Source organism: Chanodichthys erythropterus, chromosome 17, assembly GCF_024489055.1.
Source record: "Chanodichthys erythropterus isolate Z2021 chromosome 17, ASM2448905v1, whole genome shotgun sequence".
Classification (NCBI taxonomy): domain Eukaryota; kingdom Metazoa; phylum Chordata; class Actinopteri; order Cypriniformes; family Xenocyprididae; genus Chanodichthys; species Chanodichthys erythropterus.
This window is the reverse complement of record NC_090237.1, coordinates 35,127,225-35,153,053: the sequence shown is the minus strand read 5'-3', so window position 1 is coordinate 35,153,053 and position 25,829 is coordinate 35,127,225. Positions and strand designations below refer to the sequence as shown.

Here is a 25,829-nt window from a genome sequence, read left to right as displayed (position 1 = left end):
GCCGTAACGGATCAAAGTCCCCACCAGGGGACAGGAGTCTGGAGTGGGCTCGGCGAAGACTGGAGCGGCCATCTTGTCTGTAGACACTGGCGGACTTGAGTGCGTTGCAACCGGCAGACTTGAGTGCGTTGCAACCCGCGAACTTGAGTGCGTTGCAACCCGCGAACTTGAGTGCGTTGCAACCCGCGAACTTGAGTGCGTTGCAACCCGCGAACTTGAGTGCGTTGCAACCAGCGAACTTGAGTGCGTTGCAACCCGCGAACTTGAGTGCGTTGCAACCCGCGAACTTGAGTGCGTTGCAACCCGCGAACTTGAGTGCGTTGCAACCCGCGAACTTGAGTGCGTTGCAACCCGCGAACAACCGGCGAACTTGAGTGCGTTGCAACCCGCAAACTTGAGTGCGTTGCAACCCGCGAATAACCGGTGAACTTGAGTGCGTTGCAACCCGCGAACTTGAGTGCGTTGCAGGCCGGCGGGCTTGAGTGCGTTGCAGGCCGGCGGGCTTGAGTGCGTTGCGGCCGGAGGGCTTGAGTGCGTTGCGGCCGGCGGGCTTGAGTGCGTTGCGGCCGGCGGGCTTGAGTGCGTTGCGGCCGGAGGGCTTGAGTGCGTTGCGGCCGGTGGGCTTGAGTGCGTTGCGGCCGGTGGGCTTGAGTGCGTTGCGGCCGGAGGGCTTGAGTGCGTTGCGGCCGGAGGGCTTGAGTGCGTTGCGGCCGGTGGGCTTGAGTGCGTTGCGGCCGGAGGGCTTGAGTGCGAAGTGGCCGGCGGGCTTGAGTGCGAATCTTCCAAACTGGACAGCAACCCTCTCCGATCTCGGACAGAGAGAGACTCTGGGCAATCAGCGGAGACGTGACGTGACTCTGGGCGTTGTGTAGCAACCAGCGAGCTTGCATGCGTAGCAACCGGAGAACAACCGGCGAACTTGAGTGCGTAGCAACTGGCGAACAACCGGCGAACTTGAGTGCATTTCAACCGCCAAACAACCGGAAAGCTTGCGTGCGTAGCAACCGGAGAACAACCGGTGAACTTGAGTGCGTAGCAACCGGAGAACTTGAGTGCGTAGCAACCGGCGAACAACCGGCGAACTTGAGTGCATTGCAACCACCAATGCAAACAACCGGCGAGCTTGCGTGCGTAGCAACCGACGAGCTTGCGTGCATAGCAACCGGCGAACAACCGGCAAACTTGAGTGCGTAGCAACCGGCGAACTTGAGTGCGTAGCAACCGGCAAACAACCGGCGAACTTGAGTGCATTGCAACCGCCAAACAACCTGCGAACTTGAGTGCATTGCAACCGCCAATGCAAACAACCGGCGAGCTTGCGTGCGTAGCAACCGGCGAGCTTGCGTGCATAGCAACCGGCGAGCTTGCGTGCATAGCAACCGGCGAACAACCGGCAAACTTGAGTGCGTATCAACCGGCGAACTTGAGTGCATTGCAACCGCCAATGCAAACAACCGGCGAGCTTGCGTGCGTAGCAACCGGCGAGCTTGCGTGCATAGCAACCGACGAACAACCGGCAAACTTGAGTGCGTAGCAACCCGCGAACTTGAGTGCGTAGCAACCGGCGAACAACCGGCGAACATGAGTGCGTTGCAACCGCCAATGCAAACAACCGGCGAGCTTGCGTGCGTAGCAACCGGCGAGCTTGCGTGCATAGCAACCGGCGAACAACCGGCAAACTTGAGTGCGTATCAACCGGCGAACTTGAGTGCATTGCAACCGCCAATGCAAACAACCGGCGAGCTTGCGTGCGTAGCAACCGGCGAGCTTGCGTGCATAGCAACCGACGAACAACCGGCAAACTTGAGTGCGTAGCAACCCGCGAACTTGAGTGCGTAGCAACCGGCGAACAACCGGCGAACATGAGTGCGTTGCAACCGCCAATGCAAACAACCGGCGAGCTTGCGTGGGTAGCAACCGGCGAGCTTGCGTGCATAGCAACCGGCGAACAACCGGCAAACTTGAGTGCGTAGCAACCCGCAAACTTGAGTGCGTAGCAACCGGCGAACAACCGGCAAACTTGAGTGCGTAGCAACCCGCGAACTTGAGTGCGTAGCAACCGGCGAACAACCGGCAAACTTGAGTGCGTAGCAACCCGCGAACTTGAGTGCGTAGCAACCGGCGAACAACCGGCGAACTTGAGTGCATTGCAACCGACAATGCAAACAACCGGTGAGCTTGCGTGCATTGCAACCGCCAATGCAAACAACCGGCGAGCTTGCGTGCATAGCAACCGGCGAACAACCGGCAAACTTGAGTGCGTAGCAACCGGCGAACTTGAGTGCGTAGCAACCGGCGAACAACCGGCGAACTTGAGTGCGTAGCAACCGGCGAACATGAGTGCGTTGCAACCGCCAATGCAAACAACCGGCGAGCTTGCGTGGGTAGCAACCGGCGAGCTTGCGTGCATAGCAACCGGCGAACAACCGGCAAACTTGAGTGCGTAGCAACCCGCGAACTTGAGTGCGTAGCAACCGGCGAACAACCGGCAAACTTGAGTGCGTAGCAACCCGCGAACTTGAGTGCGTAGCAACCGGCGAACAACCGGCAAACTTGAGTGCGTAGCAACCCGCGAACTTGAGTGCGTAGCAACCGGCGAACAACCGGCGAACTTGAGTGCATTGCAACCGACAATGCAAACAACCGGTGAGCTTGCGTGCATTGCAACCGCCAATGCAAACAACCGACGAGCTTGCGTGCATAGCAACCGGCGAACAACCGGCAAACTTGAGTGCGTAGCAACCAGCGAACTTGAGTGCGTAGCAACCGGCGAACAACCGGCGAACTTGAGTGCGTTGCAACGGGCGAGCTTGCGTGCGTAGCAACCGGCGTCTATTTTGTCTCACCTCTCTTGACTTCCTCCATCCACTGTGCCACAGTCTTCCCAGAAGCCTTTGCACAGAAGTGGACACCCCGAAACTGGCTGTGGCCAAATTCTTTAGTTTTTGGCTGGCCACACTTTTGGCAGAGGAACTGCTGAGCTATCTGCCGTTTTTTGGGGTTCAACCCTTGAGCTGCAGCTGCTGCGGCTGCCTCTGCCAACTTCTTTCTCCGCCACACTGTGGTCCTGGGCACCCTCTTCTCATCTGGTGCTGCAACTGGTACAGGTGCGGGCACAGCACCAACAGGTATGGGTGTGGCAGGTGCTGTGGTAGCTGCAGGAGATGTATGTGCAGCAGCGGCAGGTACAAACGCAGAGGCAGGTATGGCAGAAGGGCATCGAGGTGTTGAGCCCGCTGGAGGAGGCTGGCCTCGAGAACACGGTGCTGCCTGTCCAGAAGCATCCTGAGCTATTTCAAAATCAAAGGATGAGTTTCCATGCTGGATTGCTTCCGGTAGTTTTGGCAGTACCGGTGGAAGCTGTTCAGGGGCCACCAAAGGAGCAGTAAAAGGCTCAATGTCCTGCTGTAAGACCTCCCTCTCCTGCCTCTTTATTCGAGCATTGTGCCTATGTACAGAAAAGACAATAATTAGTATACGTGTGTAACAAGGATTATGAATATGGAAACAGACGCAAACATGAATGTAACACAGTTTGTATGTACGGGAAGAAGAAGGCAATTATTAATACCAAAATAAACAAATACAAAACGAAAGTAAAATGCCGGTAGTTCCTCATGGACAACTGCCAGCATTTTACTTTCATTTTGTATTGTTGCGGCCTGGACCTCTCTCATCCTTCACTGTCGTTGCTCCTCCTTTTATGCTTCCAGAGCTCCTCCGTGAGAGATTCGAGTGAGAGATGCTCATTATCACTCGCGTCACCGGCTTCGCGCCCTGCTCGTCACAATGAACAATTAGTTACTGAACCTACCACTGGGATATAGTGAGCTGGTTTAGCTCAAAGAGCTTTAATTTTGTTCCACCCATAATTCCGGGGCTGCCCAGGACGATGTCTCGGATCATCCTGTAATCCCTTAGGATGGCAGCCCAGCGGTTTACCCGGACTCCGGCGATGGTCTGACCGGCAGGGTAAATTCGGCAGAGAGCCAGGCAGATGGCTTCCACTACGCGGCTTGTGCTGGGCCACTGAGCAGGTCCACCTTCACCAAGGAAGCATCTGCAAAGTGAAAAAGGAGGATAGCGGTCAAGCAAGTGAATAACATTGGTCACAAGACCGGTTATGATTATAGCCAAGATACAAAGAACATTTTAATGAGAATCAAATGATAATAACTAAGTAACAAAGTAAGAAAAAAAAAACAGAAACCATTACCTCTTCAGACTTTCAGTGCCAGGGGTCACGTTGGTCTTCGAATGGCTGACCTTGAAGCGACCCTGCAGGACTCTGTCACGGTGACGGGGGGGATAGATGAGTGGGCCCTTGTCATGATCGGACAGGTTGTTCCATAGCATGACAATCTCATTCACCTTCCCCTGTGTGACAAAACCCTGATGGCGCAGGTCAACCAGACTGTCGGCTAGCCTGATGACGTGGTCATAACCAACTTGGCCATCTGGTCCCACACTCTCCATCTGTACATGAAAAGAAATTAATAAACTGCTCTGTTATCAATGTCAAATAAACTAACCAAAATTAAAGGATTTTTTTCACGACTGTTTATCTACTCAAAGCTGTGAAATAAGTGTGATCATCTACAGTCAGCCATTCATTATTACAAAATAAACCCTAAATGAAAAATCAACATCATCACACACCCTAAAATCTCAGTGTACACAGTGTGTTTATGGGTATTCATTTACCTGGCTCTGAGTGGACGATGCAGAAAAGGAAGACTCAGCTGCTGATGAGGACTGACCAGGAGGTTGTAGGGCCACTGTTTGTTCCTGAGGGGGCTGCAGGTCATTGCCCTCGAGCTCCATATATTCAATGGGCTCATCAAGGCACAGATCCTCAAAACCCTCATCACCCTCCAGATCACCCTGCAGGTCTTCATCCTGAATCCCATCTGGAATGTCAGGATCTACACCTAGGTCTTCCTCAAATGCTCTGCTGGTTTGGGAATACAAGTATTCCACACCAATGAGCTCTCCTGTAGAAATACAGAGTATATCACAGATGTTTAATAACACATGGGTGAAAAACAGCTAAAGTAGAATGTCTGCGTGAACACACAAACCTGTGTATTCCCCGGGGCTGGTGTAATCCTGAACCAGTTTCAGACCCAGAAGCTGCTGGCTCAGTGCATTACAGTACTGCAGCAGCTGGCCGCCATAGCAGATCTCCTCCCTGCTGGCACCTTCAACTGCCGCGACCCCACGTGCCTCGTTCCACTGCACCAGTCCTTCCAACAGGTACATTTGAAAATGCAAGGCATTTGCCCTTGTACCTAAAAACAAATTCAGAAATTATCACCATGAAAAAAAAATAAAAAAAAGTGCAAACACAAATAAACAACAAACGCTATTTTTGAGTAATGCAAACCTGGCACAAAGCGATTCAGGTGCAGGTGGAACGACTCCAGAGATGTCGAGCCACGTGCACAGCGGTACACGGGTAGAATGACCCCATCCTTGGTCACCTGTCCCGTCTTCCTGTACAGCTGTACACCTGGTGGGTCCTGGATGCACTGGATGTGGCGCTGCTGGGTCCGCCAGATCTCCTGCATCCTCTCCTGGTCAAGGAGCTTGATGCCCATGGTGTCTGTTGCCCCTGCGAAGTCTTTAAGCAGCTTTTCAATTAGCTGCTCAGTCTCCTGGGCCCCTCGAGTGCGGCGGCGGCAATGCTTTGCCAGTTCTTTAGGGGTGGGCTGGCAGACTGTCGACCGCTTGGCCTCCTTTAGCCTCTCCACATCTGAAGCATCCCATTCGAAGATGCAAGCAGAGAGGCGTTTCATGAAGGGGCCATAAAGCGGGTGGCTGTCTGTGGTCACTCCTACTGCAAACCTCCGCATGAAATGCCACACGTCCAGCCTAACAATCAGCTGGTCCCACTCACTAAACATTGCTGCCGCCTTTCCTTTCCCGGTGGCAGAGCAACAGTCACGGTCCACGTAGAGGACTTGGGGAGGAGCTTCTCCAGCTCTCCGGTAGCGTTCTACAAGTCCTGAGCACATGGGAAGCAGGCCGTCACCCTCTGCTTCAGTGAGGACACACATGAGGACCTGCCCAAACTCATTTCCTACATCTGTAGCCCATGCCGCTGTGCCAGCAGCCTCACCAGCCAGTTTCTTAGTGACCTGAAATAGGATGAAAAGAACTATTAATGTGCAAAGACCTGACAGGTTACATTAAAAAAAAAAAAAAAAAAAACATTAAAAAAAAAAAAAACACGAAAACAAAAGGGTGATGTAGCCTACACCTATCTCTACTAATGGTGATGTTATGCATATGTGTCTTCTTACCTTTTTAGTGGAATCCATTTTCAAGATGGTTCCATAGATGGAAGTCACCCTGGCCTTTAGCTCCGGCAGCCGTGTCAGAACATCTTTGGCATAAACTGACAGCAGCCATGCCGGAGAAGGCACAGGTACCATCTGAGGCAGCTGGGCAGCGAGACTGCTAGGGTCAGTGGCATAGTCCGGGAACTTACCAACCACAGAGAGATAATGGGTTGTCTGGGCAATCCATTGCTCTCTGTGCCTGACGCACAGGTTCCGGTATACAGAAGTGGAACTGTTCCCCAATGAGCGCCCCCGCATCCACCTCACGATCTCCTTATCACAAGACAGCCTGCATGATAAAAAAAAATTAAGACCACAGATCAATATCAGACTAAAGAGTATGAAAGACATTTCCTCATGTTAAAACTTAAAACAAAAAACAAAACAGTGTGCCAACCTGTAGGTCAAAACCGCAGGAAACATTTCCCTGTGGACCGGATCGAGCTGGTTAAGAATATCCAGTGACCAGGCTGCCAGCTTTTTTTTGCAGGACCGGCATTCAAGGTACTCTGTAGCCATGAAGTACCAGCCGCTGACATCCATGACCCTCCTGACCGTCTTGTACATTCCGCACGCTGTCAGCGGGAAGCCAAGACGCCGACAGTTGGGCTGTGAGCACAGCAGCCTGTATGACCACAGGCGGTAAGGGACCCACAGGCACAGCTTAGCATGGTAGAAGCTGTCAGGTGATGAAGGAGGCTGTAAATACAAGGGACGAGGCCCAGGAGGATGCCACCAGAGACGCAAGGTTTTGGTCAGCGCCAGCCTCCCAGACTTGTCTCTGGTGAAAAGAGCCTTGCTGACCCACAAATGCTGCTCTTTGGGCAGGGTCTGTCTCCATCCTTCAGGCAGCAACAGCTGTAAGGGGAAGAAAAAGAGAAATCATGTGGGTATTTTTTTCTGCTGCTGATTTTTGACTAACTATTTGAGCATTTTACTTACATCTTCTGTGGGCAGAGGCCGCTGTTCTAGAGCAGCAACTCTCGTTGCAGAGGGCAGAGGTTCTGGCTGACTGGGTGGTCGAGTCGCATCAGCTGTGTGGCATAAAAGGGAAAAGTAAATGAGATGCATAGAAGTAGCACCATCAGAGTTATTTACTATTACAAGATTAGTACAATTACTATTACTACTGCTAGATATTAGTAGTACTATTTAACATTAGTAATGTGTTAAGATTAGTGATTGCAGCTGTAGCCATTTAATGATTGAAAATGGTTTTTTTTGATGACAAAAAAAAAGATGACAAACAGAAATGTGTGGTGATAAAAAGATAGATGCTCAAAGCTGAGCAGGGTGAAAAAAAAACACACAAAAAACAGCAGTGTTGGAAAAAAGCCATAAAGTGTAAAAAAAGATGTCATAAAATTTTACTAAAAGCAGAAAAAGGACAAAGAAAGCCACGTTAACCCGCACGACCAGAAGGTGTAGTACACCTCCTACCTTACTGTTTCCAAAACCATCCATCTGAATGATAATACATAATAACAAAACAGGTTATATAATGTTCAAAAGCACTGTGTTCTTAAATTAAACCACAAATGTAATCCCACTAAAGAGAAGGTAATGCTCACCTGGGACATCAACGTGTGCCGCTGCGGCAAGCAGATCTTCATCGGACGGTTCCCCTGCAGAAGCTGAGCTGGAGGTGGCCACTGTTAATATCAGGATGAACGGTGTTAATTAAGTCACTAACTTAATTAAGTTTATTTATATAGTGCTTAACACAATACAGATTGTTTCAAAGCAGCTTTACAGTATGCAAAAATAATGCAGAAATCATTAAACATGAGACAAATTCAAACTCTGCTTTAAAGCATCTCTAAAAAGAATATCAACTCAAGTCAAGATTCAGTTAATTTCAATAACTTAAGTTTATGCAAGAATTATTATATAAACCCTACAAAAACAAAACCAAGTTAAGTCAGTTTCATGCCTGGAGGCGCAGATTTTGATGGCATCTCAGCGTCTCTTCTCCGAATGTACTTCTGCAGAGTTTCCATCTTTGTACCCGGTCTGGCTGTCTGCTTCCTCACCCACTTGATGAAGCTGAAAAGGAGGGACACAGAATTAGCTCAAGCCCCAACATTACACATTCTCTACTGTCTGCAATCCTCTGTTAGAGATCTGAACCCATACCCTTTTCTGTCACGGTCCGTCGCCTCATAAAGGTCCTTGAAAGAGATGGTGGCAAAGTTGCCAAACCCAACAAGGACCTGGTCTTCCTGGGCCGGTGTGCCAGTGCCCTCTCTGACCCGGCGCTCACTTATGGCAGCCACCATGTCAGGAAACAGGCCTGCATATCTAAGCAATGCATCCTTGTTCCCCATGACAGCAGACTGGGTGGTGTCGCCGCACTCACGCTCCCGCTGATGCACGGCCAGCACCATGGCTGCGTAACCAACATCGTTGGAAAGCAACCATTTAAAGGTTTTACCCCGGTACTGGCCAAACTGCAGGGCGCTTTCACTGAGCACAAGCTGGCGATTGGAGGTGTCACCTCCTGCTGCTGCCACGCGAGCGATGGCCTCCTCCTTAACCCTTTCAGCAGGCCATGAGCGTCCCGGGGTGGGTTTTTTCCTGTAGGCAGTAGCAAGAGCCGCTGCCTCAGGTGAGGGTTTAAGGGTGAGCTCACCGGAAGCCTCCCTGCGGAACTGGACACTGTAATCCATCTTCTGCAAGACACAAAAGAAACAAATGACACGGTGCTGTTAAAACATACAAATACACACAAAGTGATGTCTAACCATCAAAATATATAAGAAATATGTTGGTTAAGGTATTTAATTCATTATTTGGCAAAAAAAAGCACAACATAATCACAAAATATGGGTTTTAATTCACTATACCACTACATTATCTGTTAGAACTTAAAATTGGACATAACAACTGTTTTTTTGGGGGGGGTTTTTTAATGTTAAATGAATAGATAAATACATTTTAGTGAAGACACTGTTTTTTTGTATCTACAATCAATTCAAAATCTTTTATCTACTCAAAAGGAGCAAAAAAAAAAAAAAAAAATCAAAGGTCAGACAGGTCACACAGACACCTGTGCATGGCCCTGCAAAGCTTTGCTGTCTGGGGGTCGTCTTCACACTATAACTGTAAATATAACTGTACAAAAAAGCATGCATGTGTATAACCTCCCAGTTATGCTTTAAGTATATATGCAAATAACATTATGCATTTATTTCAAAACAATAGTTTGAGGCACATCAAAACTTACGAAGAGATGACCACAGCCCAGTGAAATATTACCATGGTTTTACTACAGTAACTAAAGTTTTATAACTATATAACTAAGCAGTGGTGACAACGCGTTAAATAACACAATAACCACGAAATTACAGATGCTTTACTACGGCATTCGTATTTTAAACATGAAAGATATGGTAAAAGCACGGTAAATGAGTTTACATCACTTCACAGGTACACAGTACAGACGAACCACACGAAAATTAAACAAAACGTAGTAAAATCATGCGCTCTTACCTCTTCAAATACAATAAATGTACGTATATCAGCAAAAAAATTAAATGTCAACGATCGATCTCATTCAAAAAAGCGCTGAATGGCGCTGACGTCGCCCGCGCCTCCAATCCAAGGTGGTCCCGCCCACAGACCAATCGGGATGCAGGAAAAAGTGGAACGTTCTCGAAGGACCAACGGCAGGCTACTCGTCATGACCATATAGGGAAGCTGCTAAGTGGAACAGAGCTCCGACCAATGGCGAGCCAGACGACGGGCCAATCAGGAAGCAGGAAAAGTGGAACAGTGGGACAGAAGTGGAACCGAAGATCGTCTCGCACGGAGCGAAAGGATGACACGCAAATCCGTGAAGCGCTCCATCTTGTTGCAGGTTTGATCGACCCTCCTTCACAGAACTTGATGCATCCTCTCTTGCTCCTCTTTTTTTTTTTTTTTTTAACTGTAGAGATCAAAACACTTTTAAAGCTTGTACTCTGGTGCCCTCGACAAGTTTGTCCACCCGTTTCCTTCATTAGATGCCATATTAAGGAGCACAGTTTTCCCCCATAAACAGACCAATGCTGGATTTGGCTATATATGTGAACACGCAAGCTCCAAGATACCTTATCTCGAAACACATTGAGCTGTTCTTCAATCAGTGTGTCCAGCCCTAGCACCGACGACCCAAAGCACTCTGTAGTGCAAGGTTCTGCAGTGGTGAGATCGCTCGCTGGGCCCTACCACCTTGGTGAAAGCTCGCTGCTACCCTCGGCCTAGATAGGCCTCAGGCGGGGTGACTGTCTTTTGTTTTTGTTTTTTTTCACTTTAGAGTTCGAAACACTTTTAAAGCTTGTACTCTGGTCCCCTCGACAAGTTTGTCCACCCGCTTCCTTCAGTAGATGCCATTAGGGAACACAGTTTTCCCCCATAAACAGACCAATGAGCTCAGTCCAGGGGTCAAATCTGAGGTTCAGTCAGTTGACAGAGAGTTTACCGAAGACAGAGTTCTCCACACTTCCAAAGGCCATAGAAAATGAGTGAGGGGATCCAACCTCAAGCTAACTTAGCACCCAGAAACATCAACACTTATAGGTATATGAAAGGACAGTTGATGTAATTTAAAGGTTCTGATTGGTTCACAGTACAAATAATTTTAGCGACGTCCAACACGATGTTCTGTTCTTTACGTAAATGTGGTTATTTTAAGGCAACATGTTTGACACACCAAGTTCTCGTCCATAAGCAGCTATCATAAGGGTAACGGGTGGCCAATTACACCGACAGAAAAGCACTTTACGTTTTTCTGCCAGCTCTTTTTATTTCTCGAAAACATAGAGGCCACACCCCCTTCAGTACCTGTACTCTGGTACCTTTGACAAGTGTGCCCGCCCCCTTCCTTCAGATCGCCCGCTGGGCCCTACCGCCTTGGTGAAAGCTCGCTGCTACCCGAGGCGTACATAGGCCTCGGGTGGGACAACAGGCTCGTGCTTGCTAAGGCAGCACATATACTAAAATTGGATCGATACAGAGAAGATTAGCATGGCCCCTGCGAAAGGATGACACGCAAATCCGTGAAGCGCTCCATCTTGTTGCAGGTTTGATCGACCCTCCTTCACAGAACTTGATGCATCCTCTCTTGCTCCTCTTTTTTTTTTTAACTGTAGAGATCAAAACACTTTTAAAGCTTGTACTCTGGTGCCCTCGACAAGTTTGTCCACCCGTTTCCTTCATTAGATGCCATATTAAGGAGCACAGTTTTCCCCCATAAACAGACCAATGCTGGATTTGGCTATATATGTGAACACGCAAGCTCCAAGATACCTTATCTCGAAACACATTGAGCTGTTCTTCAATCAGTGTGTCCAGCCCTAGCACCGACGACCCAAAGCACTCTGTAGTGCAAGGTTCTGCAGTGGTGAGATCGCTCGCTGGGCCCTACCACCTTGGTGAAAGCTCGCTGCTACCCTCGGCCTAGATAGGCCTCAGGTGGGGCGACTGTCTTTTGTTTTTGTTTTTTTTCACTGTAGAGTTCGAAACCCTTTTAAAGCTTGTACTCTGGTCCCCTCGACAAGTTTGTCCACCCGCTTCCTTCAGTAGATGCCATTAGGGAACACAGTTTTTCCCCATAAAGAGACCAATGAGCTCAGTCCAGGGGTCAAATCTGAGGTTCAGTCAGTTGACAGAGAGTTTACCGAAGACAGAGTTCTCCACACTTCCAAAGGCCATAGAAAATGAGTGAGGGGATCCAACCTCAAGCTAACTTAGCACCCAGAAACATCAACACTTATAGGTATATGAAAGGACAGTTGATGTAATTTAAAGGTTCTGATTGGTTCACAGTACAAATAATTTTAGCGACGTCCAACACGATGTTCTGTTCTTTACGTAAATGTGGTTATTTTAAGGCAACATGTTTGACACACCAAGTTCTCGTCCATAAGCAGCTATCATAAGGGTAACGGGTGGCCAATTACACCGACAGAAAAGCACTTTACGTTTTTCTGCCAGCTCTTTTTATTTCTCGAAAACATAGAGGCCACACCCCCTTCAGTACCTGTACTCTGGTACCTTTGACAAGTGTGCCCGCCCCCTTCCGCTGGGCCCTACCGCCTTGGTGAAAGCTCGCTGCTACCCGAGGCGTACATAGGCCTCGGGCGGGACAACAGGCTCGTGCTTGCTAAGGCAGCACATATACTAAAATTGGATCGATACAGAGAAGATTAGCATGGCCCCTGCGAAAAGGATGACACGCAAATCCGTGAAGCGCTCCATCTTGTTGCAGGTTTGATCGACCCTCCTTCACAGAACTTGATGCATCCTCTCTTGCTCCTCTTTTTTTTTTTAACTGTAGAGATCAAAACACTTTTAAAGCTTGTACTCTGGTGCCCTCGACAAGTTTGTCCACCCGTTTCCTTCATTAGATGCCATATTAAGGAGCACAGTTTTCCCCCATAAACAGACCAATGCTGGATTTGGCTATATATGTGAACACGCAAGCTCCAAGATACCTTATCTCGAAACACATTGAGCTGTTCTTCAATCAGTGTGTCCAGCCCTAGCACCAACGACCCAAAGCACTCTGTAGTGCAAGGTTCTGCAGTGGTGAGATCGCTCGCTGGGCCCTACCACCTTGGTGAAAGCTCGCTGCTACCCGCGGCCTAGATAGGCCTCAGGCGGGGCGACAGACTTTTGTTTTTGTTTTTTTTCACTGTAGAGTTCGAAACACTTTTAAAGCTTGTACTCTGGTCCCCTCGACAAGTTTGTCCACCCGCTTCCTTCAGTAGATGCCATTAGGGAACACAGTTTTCCCCCATAAAGAGACCAATGAGCTCAGTCCAGGGGTCAAATCTGAGGTTCAGTCAGTTGACAGAGAGTTTACCGAAGACAGAGTTCTCCACACTTCCAAAGGCCATAGAAAATGAGTGAGGGGATCCAACCTCAAGCTAACTTAGCACCCAGAAACATCAACACTTATAGGTATATGAAAGGACAGTTGATGTAATTTAAAGGTTCTGATTGGTTCACAGTACAAATAATTCTAGCGACGTCCAACACGATGTTCTGTTCTTTACGTAAATGTGGTTATTTTAAGGCAACATGTTTGACACACCAAGTTCTCGTCCATAAGCAGCTATCATAAGGGTAACGGGTGGCCAATTACACCGACAGAAAAGCACTTTACGTTTTTCTGCCAGCTCTTTTTATTTCTCGAAAACATAGAGGCCACACCCCCTTCAGTACCTGTACTCTGGTACCTTTGACAAGTGTGCCCGCCCCCTTCCTTCAGATCGCCCGCTGGGCCCTACCGCCTTGGTGAAAGCTCGCTGCTACCCGAGGCGTACATAGGCCTCGGGCGGGACGACAGGCTCGTGCTTGTTAAGGCAGCACATATACTAAAATTGGATCGATACAGAGAAGATTAGCATGGCCCCTGCGAAAGGATGACACGCAAATCCGTGAAGCGCTCCATCTTGTTGCAGGTTTGATCGACCCTCCTTCACAGAACTTGATGCATCCTCTCTTGCTCCTCTTTTTTTTTTTTTTTAACTGTAGAGATCAAAACACTTTTAAAGCTTGTACTCTGGTGCCCTCGACAAGTTTGTCCACCCGTTTCCTTCATTAGATGCCATATTAAGGAGCACAGTTTTCCCCCATAAACAGACCAATGCTGGATTTGGCTATATATGTGAACACGCAAGCTCCAAGATACCTTATCTCGAAACACATTGAGCTGTTCTTCAATCAGTGTGTCCAGCCCTAGCACCGACGACCCAAAGCACTCTGTAGTGCAAGGTTCTGCAGTGGTGAGATCGCTCGCTGGGCCCTACCACCTTGGTGAAAGCTCGCTGCTACCCTCGGCCTAGATAGGCCTCAGGCGGGGTGACTGTCTTTTGTTTTTGTTTTTTTTCACTTTAGAGTTCGAAACACTTTTAAAGCTTGTACTCTGGTCCCCTCGACAAATTTGTCCACCCGCTTCCTTCAGTAGATGCCATTAGGGAACACAGTTTTCCCCCATAAACAGACCAATGAGCTCAGTCCAGGGGTCAAATCTGAGGTTCAGTCAGTTGACAGAGAGTTTACCGAAGACAGAGTTCTCCACACTTCCAAAGGCCATAGAAAATGAGTGAGGGGATCCAACCTCAAGCTAACTTAGCACCCAGAAACATCAACACTTATAGGTATATGAAAGGACAGTTGATGTAATTTAAAGGTTCTGATTGGTTCACAGTACAAATAATTCTAGCGACGTCCAACACGATGTTCTGTTCTTTACGTAAATGTGGTTATTTTAAGGCAACATGTTTGACACACCAAGTTCTCGTTCATAAGCAGCTATCATAAGGGTAACGGGTGGCCAATTACACCGACAGAAAAGCACTTTACGTTTTTCTGCCAGCTCTTTTTATTTCTCGAAAACATAGAGGCCACACCCCCTTCAGTACCTGTACTCTGGTACCTTTGACAAGTGTGCCCGCCCCTTCCTTCAGATCGCCCGCTGGGCCCTACCGCCTTGGTGAAAGCTCGCTGCTACCCGAGGCGTACATAGGCCTCGGGTGGGACAACAGGCTCGTGCTTGCTAAGGCAGCACATATACTAAAATTGGATCGATACAGAGAAGATTAGCATGGCCCCTGCGAAAGGATGACACGCAAATCCGTGAAGCGCTCCATCTTGTTGCAGGTTTGATCGACCCTCCTTCACAGAACTTGATGCATCCTCTCTTGCTCCTCTTTTCTTTTTTAACTGTAGAGATCAAAACACTTTTAAAGCTTGTACTCTGGTGCCCTCGACAAGTTTGTCCACCCGTTTCCTTCATTAGATGCCATATTAAGGAGCACAGTTTTCCCCCATAAACAGACCAATGCTGGATTTGGCTATATATGTGAACACGCAAGCTCCAAGATACCTTATCTCGAAACACATTGAGCTGTTCTTCAATCAGTGTGTCCAGCCCTAGCACCGACGACCCAAAGCACTCTGTAGTGCAAGGTTCTGCAGTGGTGAGATCGCTCGCTGGGCCCTACCACCTTGGTGAAAGCTCGCTGCTACCCGAGGCCTAGATAGGCCTCAGGCGGAGCTATGGTCTTTTGTTTTTGTTTTTTTTCACTGTAGAGTTCGAAACACTTTTAAAGCTTGTACTCTGGTCCCCTCGACAAGTTTGTCCACCCGCTTCCTTCAGTAGATGCCATTAGGGAACACAGTTTTCCCCCATAAAGAGACCAATGAGCTCAGTCCAGGGGTCAAATCTGAGGTTCAGTCAGTTGACAGAGAGTTTACCGAAGACAGAGTTCTCCACACTTCCAAAGGCCATAGAAAATGAGTGAGGGGATCCAACCTCAAGCTAACTTAGCACCCAGAAACATCAACACTTATAGGTATATGAAAGGACAGTTGATGTAATTTGAAGGTTCTGATTGGTTCACAGTACAAATAATTCTAGCGACGTCCAACACGATGTTCTGTTCTTTACGTAAATGTGGTTATTTTAAGGCAACATGTTTGACACACCAAGTTCTTGTTCATAAGCAGCTATCATAAGGGTAACGGGTGGCCAATTACACCGACAGAAAAGCACTTTACGTTTTTCTGCCAGCTCTTTTTATTTCTCGAAAACATAGAGGCCACACCCCCTTCAGTACCTGTACTCTGGTACCTTTGACAAGTGTGCCCGCCCCTTCCTTCAGATCGCCCGCTGGGCCCTACCGCCTTGGTGAAAGCTCGCTGCTACCCGAGGCGTACATAGGCCTCGGGTGGGACAACAGGCTCGTGCTTGCTAAGGCAGCACATATACTAAAATTGGATCGATACAGAGAAGATTAGCATGGCCCCTGCGAAAGGATGACACGCAAATCCGTGAAGCGCTCCATCTTGTTGCAGGTTTGATCGACCCTCCTTCACAGAACTTGATGCATCCTCTCTTGCTCCTCTTTTTTTTTTTTAACTGTAGAGATCAAAACACTTTTAAAGCTTGTACTCTGGTGCCCTCGACAAGTTTGTCCACCCGTTTCCTTCATTAGATGCCATATTAAGGAGCACAGTTTTCCCCCATAAACAGACCAATGCTGGATTTGGCTATATATGTGAACACGCAAGCTCCAAGATACCTTATCTCGAAACACATTGAGCTGTTCTTCAATCAGTGTGTCCAGCCCTAGCACCAACGACCCAAAGCACTCTGTAGTGCAAGGTTCTGCAGTGGTGAGATCGTTCGCTGGGCCCTACCACCTTGGTGAAAGCTCGCTGCTACCCGCGGCCTAGATAGGCCTCAGGCGGGGCGACAGTCTTTTGTTTTTGTTTTTTTTCACTGTAGAGTTCGAAACACTTTTAAAGCTTGTACTCTGGTCCCCTCGACAAGTTTGTCCACCCGCTTCCTTCAGTAGATGCCATTAGGGAACACAGTTTTCCCCCATAAACAGACCAATGAGCTCAGTCCAGGGGTCAAATCTGAGGTTCAGTCAGTTGACAGAGAGTTTACCGAAGACAGAGTTCTCCACACTTCCAAAGGCCATAGAAAATGAGTGAGGGGATCCAACCTCAAGCTAACTTAGCACCCAGAAACATCAACACTTATAGGTATATGAAAGGACAGTTGATGTAATTTAAAGGTTCTGATTGGTTCACAGTACAAATAATTCTAGCGACGTCCAACACGATGTTCTGTTCTTTACGTAAATGTGGTTATTTTAAGGCAACATGTTTGACACACCAAGTTCTCGTCCATAAGCAGCTATCATAAGGGTAACGGGTGGCCAATTACACCGACAGAAAAGCACTTTACGTTTTTCTGCCAGCTCTTTTTATTTCTCGAAAACATAGAGGCCACACCCCCTTCAGTACCTGTACTCTGGTACCTTTGACAAGTGTGCCCGCCCCCTTCCGCTGGGCCCTACCGCCTTGGTGAAAGCTCGCTGCTACCCGAGGCGTACATAGGCCTCGGGCGGGACGACAGGCTCGTGCTTGTTAAGGCAGCACATATACTAAAATTGGATCGATACAGAGAAGATTAGCATGGCCCCTGCGAAAGGATGACACGCAAATCCGTGAAGCGCTCCATCTTGTTGCAGGTTTGATCGACCCTCCTTCACAGAACTTGATGCATCCTCTCTTGCTCCTCTTTTTTTTTTTTTTTTTTAACTGTAGAGATCAAAACACTTTTAAAGCTTGTACTCTGGTGCCCTCGACAAGTTTGTCCACCCGTTTCCTTCATTAGATGCCATATTAAGGAGCACAGTTTTCCCCCATAAACAGACCAATGCTGGATTTGGCTATATATGTGAACACGCAAGCTCCAAGATACCTTATCTCGAAACACATTGAGCTGTTCTTCAATCAGTGTGTCCAGCCCTAGCACCGACGACCCAAAGCACTCTGTAGTGCAAGGTTCTGCAGTGGTGAGATCGCTCGCTGGGCCCTACCACCTTGGTGAAAGCTCGCTGCTACCCGAGGCCTAGATAGGCCTCAGGCGGAGCTACGGTCTTTTGTTTTTGTTTTTTTTCACTGTAGAGTTCGAAACACTTTTAAAGCTTGTACTCTGGTCCCCTCGACAAGTTTGTCCACCCGCTTCCTTCAGTAGATGCCATTAGGGAACACAGTTTTCCCCCATAAAGAGACCAATGAGCTCAGTCCAGGGGTCAAATCTGAGGTTCAGTCAGTTGACAGAGAGTTTACCGAAGACAGAGTTCTCCACACTTCCAAAGGCCATAGAAAATGAGTGAGGGGATCCAACCTCAAGCTAACTTAGCACCCAGAAACATCAACACTTATAGGTATATGAAAGGACAGTTGATGTAATTTGAAGGTTCTGATTGGTTCACAGTACAAATAATTCTAGCGACGTCCAACACGATGTTCTGTTCTTTACGTAAATGTGGTTATTTTAAGGCAACATGTTTGACACACCAAGTTCTCGTTCATAAGCAGCTATCATAAGGGTAACGGGTGGCCAATTACACCGACAGAAAAGCACTTTACGTTTTTCTGCCAGCTCTTTTTATTTCTCGAAAACATAGAGGCCACACCCCCTTCAGTACCTGTACTCTGGTACCTTTGACAAGTGTGCCCGCCCCCTTCCTTCAGATCGCCCGCTGGGCCCTACCGCCTTGGTGAAAGCTCGCTGCTACCCGAGGCGTACATAGGCCTCGGGTGGGACAACAGGCTCGTGCTTGCTAAGGCAGCACATATACTAAAATTGGATCGATACAGAGAAGATTAGCATGGCCCCTGCGAAAGGATGACACGCAAATCCGTGAAGCGCTCCATCTTGTTGCAGGTTTGATCGACCCTCCTTCACAGAACTTGATGCATCCTCTCTTGCTCCTCTTTTTTTTTTTAACTGTAGAGATCAAAACACTTTTAAAGCTTGTACTCTGGTGCCCTCGACAAGTTTGTCCACCCGTTTCCTTCATTAGATGCCATATTAAGGAGCACAGTTTTCCCCCATAAACAGACCAATGCTGGATTTGGCTATATATGTGAACACGCAAGCTCCAAGATACCTTATCTCGAAACACATTGAGCTGTTCTTCAATCAGTGTGTCCAGCCCTAGCACCAACGACCCAAAGCACTCTGTAGTGCAAGGTTCTGCAGTGGTGAGATCGTTCGCTGGGCCCTACCACCTTGGTGAAAGCTCGCTGCTACCCGCGGCCTAGATAGGCCTCAGGCGGGGCGACAGTCTTTTGTTTTTGTTTTTTTTCACTGTAGAGTTCGAAACACTTTTAAAGCTTGTACTCTGGTCCCCTCGACAAGTTTGTCCACCCGCTTCCTTCAGTAGATGCCATTAGGGAACACAGTTTTCCCCCATAAACAGACCAATGAGCTCAGTCCAGGGGTCAAATCTGAGGTTCAGTCAGTTGACAGAGAGTTTACCGAAGACAGAGTTCTCCACACTTCCAAAGGCCATAGAAAATGAGTGAGGGGATCCAACCTCAAGCTAACTTAGCACCCAGAAACATCAACACTTATAGGTATATGAAAGGACAGTTGATGTAATTTAAAGGTTCTGATTGGTTCACAGTACAAATAATTCTAGCGACGTCCAACACGATGTTCTGTTCTTTACGTAAATGTGGTTATTTTAAGGCAACATGTTTGACACACCAAGTTCTCGTCCATAAGCAGCTATCATAAGGGTAACGGGTGGCCAATTACACCGACAGAAAAGCACTTTACGTTTTTCTGCCAGCTCTTTTTATTTCTCGAAAACATAGAGGCCACACCCCCTTCAGTACCTGTACTCTGGTACCTTTGACAAGTGTGCCCGCCCCCTTCCTTCAGATCGCCCGCTGGGCCCTACCGCCTTGGTGAAAGCTCGCTGCTACCCGAGGCGTACATAGGCCTCGGGTGGGACAACAGGCTCGTGCTTGCTAAGGCAGCACATATACTAAAATTGGATCGATACAGAGAAGATTAGCATGGCCCCTGCGAAAGGATGACACGCAAATCCGTGAAGCGCTCCATCTTGTTGCAGGTTTGATCGACCCTCCTTCACAGAACTTGATGCATCCTCTCTTGCTCCTCTTTTTTTTTTTTTTTTTTTTAACTGTAGAGATCAAAACACTTTTAAAGCTTGTACTCTGGTGCCCTCGACAAGTTTGTCCACCCGTTTCCTTCATTAGATGCCATATTAAGGAGCACAGTTTTCCCCCATAAACAGACCAATGCTGGATTTGGCTATATATGTGAACACGCAAGCTCCAAGATACCTTATCTCGAAACACATTGAGCTGTTCTTCAATCAGTGTGTCCAGCCCTAGCACCGACGACCCAAAGCACTCTGTAGTGCAAGGTTCTGCAGTGGTGAGATCGCTCGCTGGGCCCTACCACCTTGGTGAAAGCTCGCTGCTACCCGAGGCCTAGATAGGCCTCAGGCGGAGCTACGGTCTTTTGTTTTTGTTTTTTTTCACTGTAGAGTTCGAAACACTTTTAAAGCTTGTACTCTGGTCCCCTCGACAAGTTTGTCCACCCGCTTCCTTCAGTAGATGCCATTAGGGAACACAGTTTTCCCCCATAAACAGACCAATGAGCTCAGTCCAGGGGTCAAATCTGAGGTTCAGTCAGTTGACAGAGAGTTTACCGAAGACAGAGTTCTCCACACTTCCAAAGGCCATAGAAAATGAGTGAGGGGATCCAACCTCAAGCTAACTTAGCACCCAGAAACATCAACACTTATAGGTATATGAAAGGACAGTTGATGTAATTTGAAGGTTCTGATTGGTTCACAGTACAAATAATTCTAGCGACGTCCAACACGATGTTCTGTTCTTTACGTAAATGTGGTTATTTTAAGGCAACATGTTTGACACACCAAGTTCTCGTTCATAAGCAGCTATCATAAGGGTAACGGGTGGCCAATTACACCGACAGAAAAGCACTTTACGTTTTTCTGCCAGCTCTTTTTATTTCTCGAAAACATAGAGGCCACACCCCCTTCAGTACCTGTACTCTGGTACCTTTGACAAGTGTGCCCGCCCCCTTCCGCTGGGCCCTACCGCCTTGGTGAAAGCTCGCTGCTACCCGAGGCGTACATAGGCCTCGGGCGGGACGACAGGCTCGTGCTTGTTAAGGCAGCACATATACTAAAATTGGATCGATACAGAGAAGATTAGCATGGCCCCTGCGAAAGGATGACACGCAAATCCGTGAAGCGCTCCATCTTGTTGCAGGTTTGATCGACCCTCCTTCACAGAACTTGATGCATCCTCTCTTGCTCCTCTTTTTTTTTTTAACTGTAGAGATCAAAACACTTTTAAAGCTTGTACTCTGGTGCCCTCGACAAGTTTGTCCACCCGTTTCCTTCATTAGATGCCATATTAAGGAGCACAGTTTTCCCCCATAAACAGACCAATGCTGGATTTGGCTATATATGTGAACACGCAAGCTCCAAGATACCTTATCTCGAAACACATTGAGCTGTTCTTCAATCAGTGTGTCCAGCCCTAGCACCGACGACCCAAAGCACTCTGTAGTGCAAGGTTCTGCAGTGGTGAGATCGCTCGCTGGGCCCTACCACCTTGGTGAAAGCTCGCTGCTACCCGAGGCCTAGATAGGCCTCAGGCGGAGCTACGGTCTTTTGTTTTTGTTTTTTTTCACTGTAGAGTTCGAAACACTTTTAAAGCTTGTACTCTGGTCCCCTCGACAAGTTTGTCCACCCGCTTCCTTCAGTAGATGCCATTAGGGAACACAGTTTTCCCCCATAAACAGACCAATGAGCTCAGTCCAGGGGCCAAATCTGAGGTTCAGTCAGTTGACAGAGAGTTTACCGAAGACAGAGTTCTCCACACTTCCAAAGGCCATAGAAAATGAGTGAGGGGATCCAACCTCAAGCTAACTTGGCACCCAGAAACATCAACACTTATAGGTATATGAAAGGACAGTTGATGTAATTTAAAGCTTCTGATTGGTTCACAGTACAAATAATTCTAGCGACGTCCAACACGATGTTCTGTTCTTTACGTAAATGTGGTTATTTTAAGGCAACATGTTTGACACACCAAGTTCTCGTTCATAAGCAGCTATCATAAGGGTAACGGGTGGCCAATTACACCGACAGAAAAGCACTTTACGTTTTTCTGCCAGCTCTTTTTATTTCTCGAAAACATAGAGGCCACACCCCCTTCAGTACCTGTACTCTGGTACCTTTGACAAGTGTGCCCGCCCCCTTCCTTCAGATCGCCCGCTGGGCCCTACCGCCTTGGTGAAAGCTCGCTGCTACCCGAGGCGTACATAGGCCTCGGGTGGGACAACAGGCTCGTGCTTGCTAAGGCAGCACATATACTAAAATTGGATCGATACAGAGAAGATTAGCATGGCCCCTGCGAAAGGATGACACGCAAATCCGTGAAGCGTTCCATCTTGTTGCAGGTTTGATCGACCCTCCTTCACAGAACTTGATGCATCCTCTCTTGCTCCTCTTTTTTTTTTAACTGTAGAGATCAAAACACTTTTAAAGCTTGTACTCTGGTGCCCTCGACAAGTTTGTCCACCCGTTTCCTTCATTAAATGCCATATTAAGGAGCACAGTTTTCCCCCATAAACAGACCAATGCTGGATTTGGCTATATATGTGAACACGCAAGCTCCAAGATACCTTATCTCGAAACACATTGAGCTGTTCTTCAATCAGTGTGTCCAGCCCTAGCACCGACGACCCAAAGCACTCTGTAGTGCAAGGTTCTGCAGTGGTGAGATCGCTCGCTGGGCCCTACCACCTTGGTGAAAGCTCGCTGCTACCCTCGGCCTAGATAGGCCTCAGGCGGGGTGACTGTCTTTTGTTTTTGTTTTTTTTCACTTTAGAGTTCGAAACACTTTTAAAGCTTGTACTCTGGTCCCTTCGACAAGTTTGTCCACCCGCTTCCTTCAGTAGATGCCATTAGGGAACACAGTTTTCCCCCATAAACAGACCAATGAGCTCAGTCCAGGGGTCAAATCTGAGGTTCAGTCAGTTGACAGAGAGTTTACCGAAGACAGAGTTCTCCACACTTCCAAAGGCCATAGAAAATGAGTGAGGGGATCCAACCTCAAGCTAACTTAGCACCCAGAAACATCAACACTTATAGGTATATGAAAGGACAGTTGATGTAATTTAAAGGTTCTGATTGGTTCACAGTACAAATAATTCTAGCGACGTCCAACACGATGTTCTGTTCTTTACGTAAATGTGGTTATTTTAAGGCAACATGTTTGACACACCAAGTTCTCGTCCATAAGCAGCTATCATAAGGGTAACGGGTGGCCAATTACACCGACAGAAAAGCACTTTACGTTTTTCTGCCAGCTCTTTTTATTTCTCGAAAACATAGAGGCCACACCCCCTTCAGTACCTGTACTCTGGTACCTTTGACAAGTGTGCCCGCCCCCTTCCGCTGGGCCCTACCGCCTTGGTGAAAGCTCGCTGCTACCCGAGGCGTACATAGGCCTCGGGCGGGACAACAGGCTCGTGCTTGCTAAGGCAGCACATATACTAAAATTGGATCGATACAGAGAAGATTAGCATGGCCCCTGCGAAAGGATGACACGCAAATCCGTGAAGCGCTCCATCTTGTTGCAGGTTTGATCGACCCTCCTTCACAGAACTTGATGCATCCTCTCTTGTTCCTCTTTTTTTTTTAACTATAGAGATCAAAACACTTTTAAAGCTTGTACTCTGGTGCCCTCGACAAGTTTGTCCACCCGTTTCCTTCATTAGATGCCATATTAAGGAGCACAGTTTTCCCCCATAAACAGACCAATGCTGGATTTGGCTATATATGTGAACACGCAAGCTCCAAGATACCTTATCTCGAAACACATTGAGCTGTTCTTCAATCAGTGTGTCCAGCCCTAGCACCAACGACCCAAAGCACTCTGTAGTGCAAGGTTCTGCAGTGGTGAGATCGCTCGCTGGGCCCTACCACCTTGGTGAAAGCTCGCTGCTACCCGCGGCCTAGATAGGCCTCAGGCGGGGCGACAGTCTTTTGTTTTTGTTTTTTTTCACTTTAGAGTTCGAAACACTTTTAAAGCTTGTACTCTGGTCCCCTCAACAAGTTTGTCCACCCGCTTCCTTCAGTAGATGCCATTAGGGAACACAGTTTTCCCCCATAAACAGACCAATGAGCTCAGTCCAGGGGTCAAATCTGAGGTTCAGTCAGTTGACAGAGAGTTTACCGAAGACAGAGTTCTCCACACTTCCAAAGGCCATAGAAAATGAGTGAGGGGATCCAACCTCAAGCTAACTTAGCACCCAGAAACATCAACACTTATAGGTATATGAAAGGACAGTTGATGTAATTTAAAGGTTCTGATTGGTTCACAGTACAAATAATTCTAGCGACGTCCAACACGATGTTCTGTTCTTTACGTAAATGTGGTTATTTTAAGGCAACATGTTTGACACACCAAGTTCTCGTCCATAAGCAGCTATCATAAGGGTAACGGGTGGCCAATTACACCGACAGAAAAGCACTTTACGTTTTTCTGCCAGCTCTTTTTATTTCTCGAAAACATAGAGGCCACACCCCCTTCAGTACCTGTACTCTGGTACCTTTGACAAGTGTGCCCGCCCCCTTCCTTCAGATCGCCCGCTGGGCCCTACCGCCTTGGTGAAAGCTCGCTGCTACCCGAGGCGTACATAGGCCTCGGGTGGGACAACAGGCTCGTGCTTGCTAAGGCAGCACATATACTAAAATTGGATCGATACAGAGATGATTAGCATGGCCCCTGCGAAAGGATGACACGCAAATCCGTGAAGCGCTCCATCTTGTTGCAGGTTTGATCGACCCTCCTTCACAGAACTTGATGCATCCTCTCTTGCTCCTCTTTTTTTTTTTTTTTTTAACTGTAGAGATCAAAACACTTTTAAAGCTTGTACTCTGGTGCCCTCGACAAGTTTGTCCACCCGTTTCCTTCATTAGATGCCATATTAAGGAGCACAGTTTTCCCCCATAAACAGACCAATGCTGGATTTGGCTATATATGTGAACACGCAAGCTCCAAGATACCTTATCTCGAAACACATTGAGCTGTTCTTCAATCAGTGTGTCCAGCCCTAGCACCAACGACCCAAAGCACTCTGTAGTGCAAGGTTCTGCAGTGGTGAGATCGCTCGCTGGGCCCTACCACCTTGGTGAAAGCTCGCTGCTACCCGCGGCCTAGATAGGCCTCAGGTGGAGCTACGGTCTTTTGTTTTTGTTTTTTTTCACTGTAGAGTTCGAAACACTTTTAAAGCTTGTACTCTGGTCCCCTCGACAAGTTTGTCCACCCGCTTCCTTCAGTAGATGCCATTAGGGAACACAGTTTTCCCCCATAAAGAGACCAATGAGCTCAGTCCAGGGGTCAAATCTGAGGTTCACTCAGTTGACAGAGAGTTTACCGAAGACAGAGTTCTCCACACTTCCAAAGGCCATAGAAAATGAGTGAGGGGATCCAACCTCAAGCTAACTTAGCACCCAGAAACATCAACACTTATAGGTATATGAAAGGACAGTTGATGTAATTTAAAGGTTCTGATTGGTTCACAGTACAAATAATTCTAGCGACGTCCAACACGATGTTCTGTTCTTTACGTAAATGTGGTTATTTTAAGGCAACATGTTTGACACACCAAGTTCTCGTCCATAAGCAGCTATCATAAGGGTAACGGGTGGCCAATTACACCGACAGAAAAGCACTTTACGTTTTTCTGCCAGCTCTTTTTATTTCTCGAAAACATAGAGGCCACACCCCCTTCAGTACCTGTACTCTGGTACCTTTGACAAGTGTGCCCGCCCCCTTCCGCTGGGCCCTACCGCCTTGGTGAAAGCTCGCTGCTACCCGAGGCGTACATAGGCCTCGGGCGGGACAACAGGCTCGTGCTTGTTAAGGCAGCACATATACTAAAATTGGATCGATACAGAGAAGATTAGCATGGCCCCTGCGAAAGGATGACACGCAAATCCGTGAAGCGCTCCATCTTGTTGCAGGTTTGATCGACCCTCCTTCACAGAACTTGATGCATCCTCTCTTGCTCCTCTTTTCTTTTTCTTTTTTTTTAACTGTAGAGTT

General features: G+C 47.8%; 13 non-coding genes across 13 annotated transcripts; all 13 read left to right on the top strand.

Annotated features, from left to right (window-relative positions):
• Positions 1 to 11,296: 11,296 nt before the first annotated feature.
• Positions 11,297 to 11,403, top strand: LOC137005640 (U6 spliceosomal RNA). The gene has a single exon (XR_010892380.1). It is a non-coding gene; the product is annotated as a U6 spliceosomal RNA (small nuclear RNA).
• A 1,079-nt stretch (positions 11,404 to 12,482) lies between these two features.
• On the top strand, positions 12,483 to 12,590 carry LOC137005696 (U6 spliceosomal RNA). Its single transcript, XR_010892433.1, has one exon. It is a non-coding gene; the product is annotated as a U6 spliceosomal RNA (small nuclear RNA).
• A 1,091-nt stretch (positions 12,591 to 13,681) lies between these two features.
• Positions 13,682 to 13,788, top strand: LOC137005611 (U6 spliceosomal RNA). The gene has a single exon (XR_010892354.1). It is a non-coding gene; the product is annotated as a U6 spliceosomal RNA (small nuclear RNA).
• A 1,094-nt stretch (positions 13,789 to 14,882) lies between these two features.
• On the top strand, positions 14,883 to 14,989 carry LOC137005639 (U6 spliceosomal RNA). Its single transcript, XR_010892379.1, has one exon. It is a non-coding gene; the product is annotated as a U6 spliceosomal RNA (small nuclear RNA).
• Positions 14,990 to 16,079: 1,090 nt separating this feature from the next.
• LOC137005638 (U6 spliceosomal RNA) lies at positions 16,080 to 16,186 on the top strand. Its single transcript, XR_010892378.1, has one exon. It is a non-coding gene; the product is annotated as a U6 spliceosomal RNA (small nuclear RNA).
• Positions 16,187 to 17,266: 1,080 nt separating this feature from the next.
• LOC137005610 (U6 spliceosomal RNA) lies at positions 17,267 to 17,373 on the top strand. Its single transcript, XR_010892353.1, has one exon. It is a non-coding gene; the product is annotated as a U6 spliceosomal RNA (small nuclear RNA).
• A 1,098-nt stretch (positions 17,374 to 18,471) lies between these two features.
• On the top strand, positions 18,472 to 18,578 carry LOC137005637 (U6 spliceosomal RNA). Its single transcript, XR_010892377.1, has one exon. It is a non-coding gene; the product is annotated as a U6 spliceosomal RNA (small nuclear RNA).
• Positions 18,579 to 19,669: 1,091 nt separating this feature from the next.
• Positions 19,670 to 19,776, top strand: LOC137005636 (U6 spliceosomal RNA). Its single transcript, XR_010892376.1, has one exon. It is a non-coding gene; the product is annotated as a U6 spliceosomal RNA (small nuclear RNA).
• Positions 19,777 to 20,864: 1,088 nt separating this feature from the next.
• LOC137005609 (U6 spliceosomal RNA) lies at positions 20,865 to 20,971 on the top strand. Its single transcript, XR_010892352.1, has one exon. It is a non-coding gene; the product is annotated as a U6 spliceosomal RNA (small nuclear RNA).
• Positions 20,972 to 22,062: 1,091 nt separating this feature from the next.
• On the top strand, positions 22,063 to 22,169 carry LOC137005601 (U6 spliceosomal RNA). The gene has a single exon (XR_010892344.1). It is a non-coding gene; the product is annotated as a U6 spliceosomal RNA (small nuclear RNA).
• A 1,078-nt stretch (positions 22,170 to 23,247) lies between these two features.
• On the top strand, positions 23,248 to 23,354 carry LOC137005635 (U6 spliceosomal RNA). Its single transcript, XR_010892375.1, has one exon. It is a non-coding gene; the product is annotated as a U6 spliceosomal RNA (small nuclear RNA).
• A 1,090-nt stretch (positions 23,355 to 24,444) lies between these two features.
• LOC137005695 (U6 spliceosomal RNA) lies at positions 24,445 to 24,551 on the top strand. The gene has a single exon (XR_010892432.1). It is a non-coding gene; the product is annotated as a U6 spliceosomal RNA (small nuclear RNA).
• A 1,085-nt stretch (positions 24,552 to 25,636) lies between these two features.
• LOC137005608 (U6 spliceosomal RNA) lies at positions 25,637 to 25,743 on the top strand. The gene has a single exon (XR_010892351.1). It is a non-coding gene; the product is annotated as a U6 spliceosomal RNA (small nuclear RNA).
• The last annotated feature ends 86 nt before the right edge of the window (positions 25,744 to 25,829 follow it).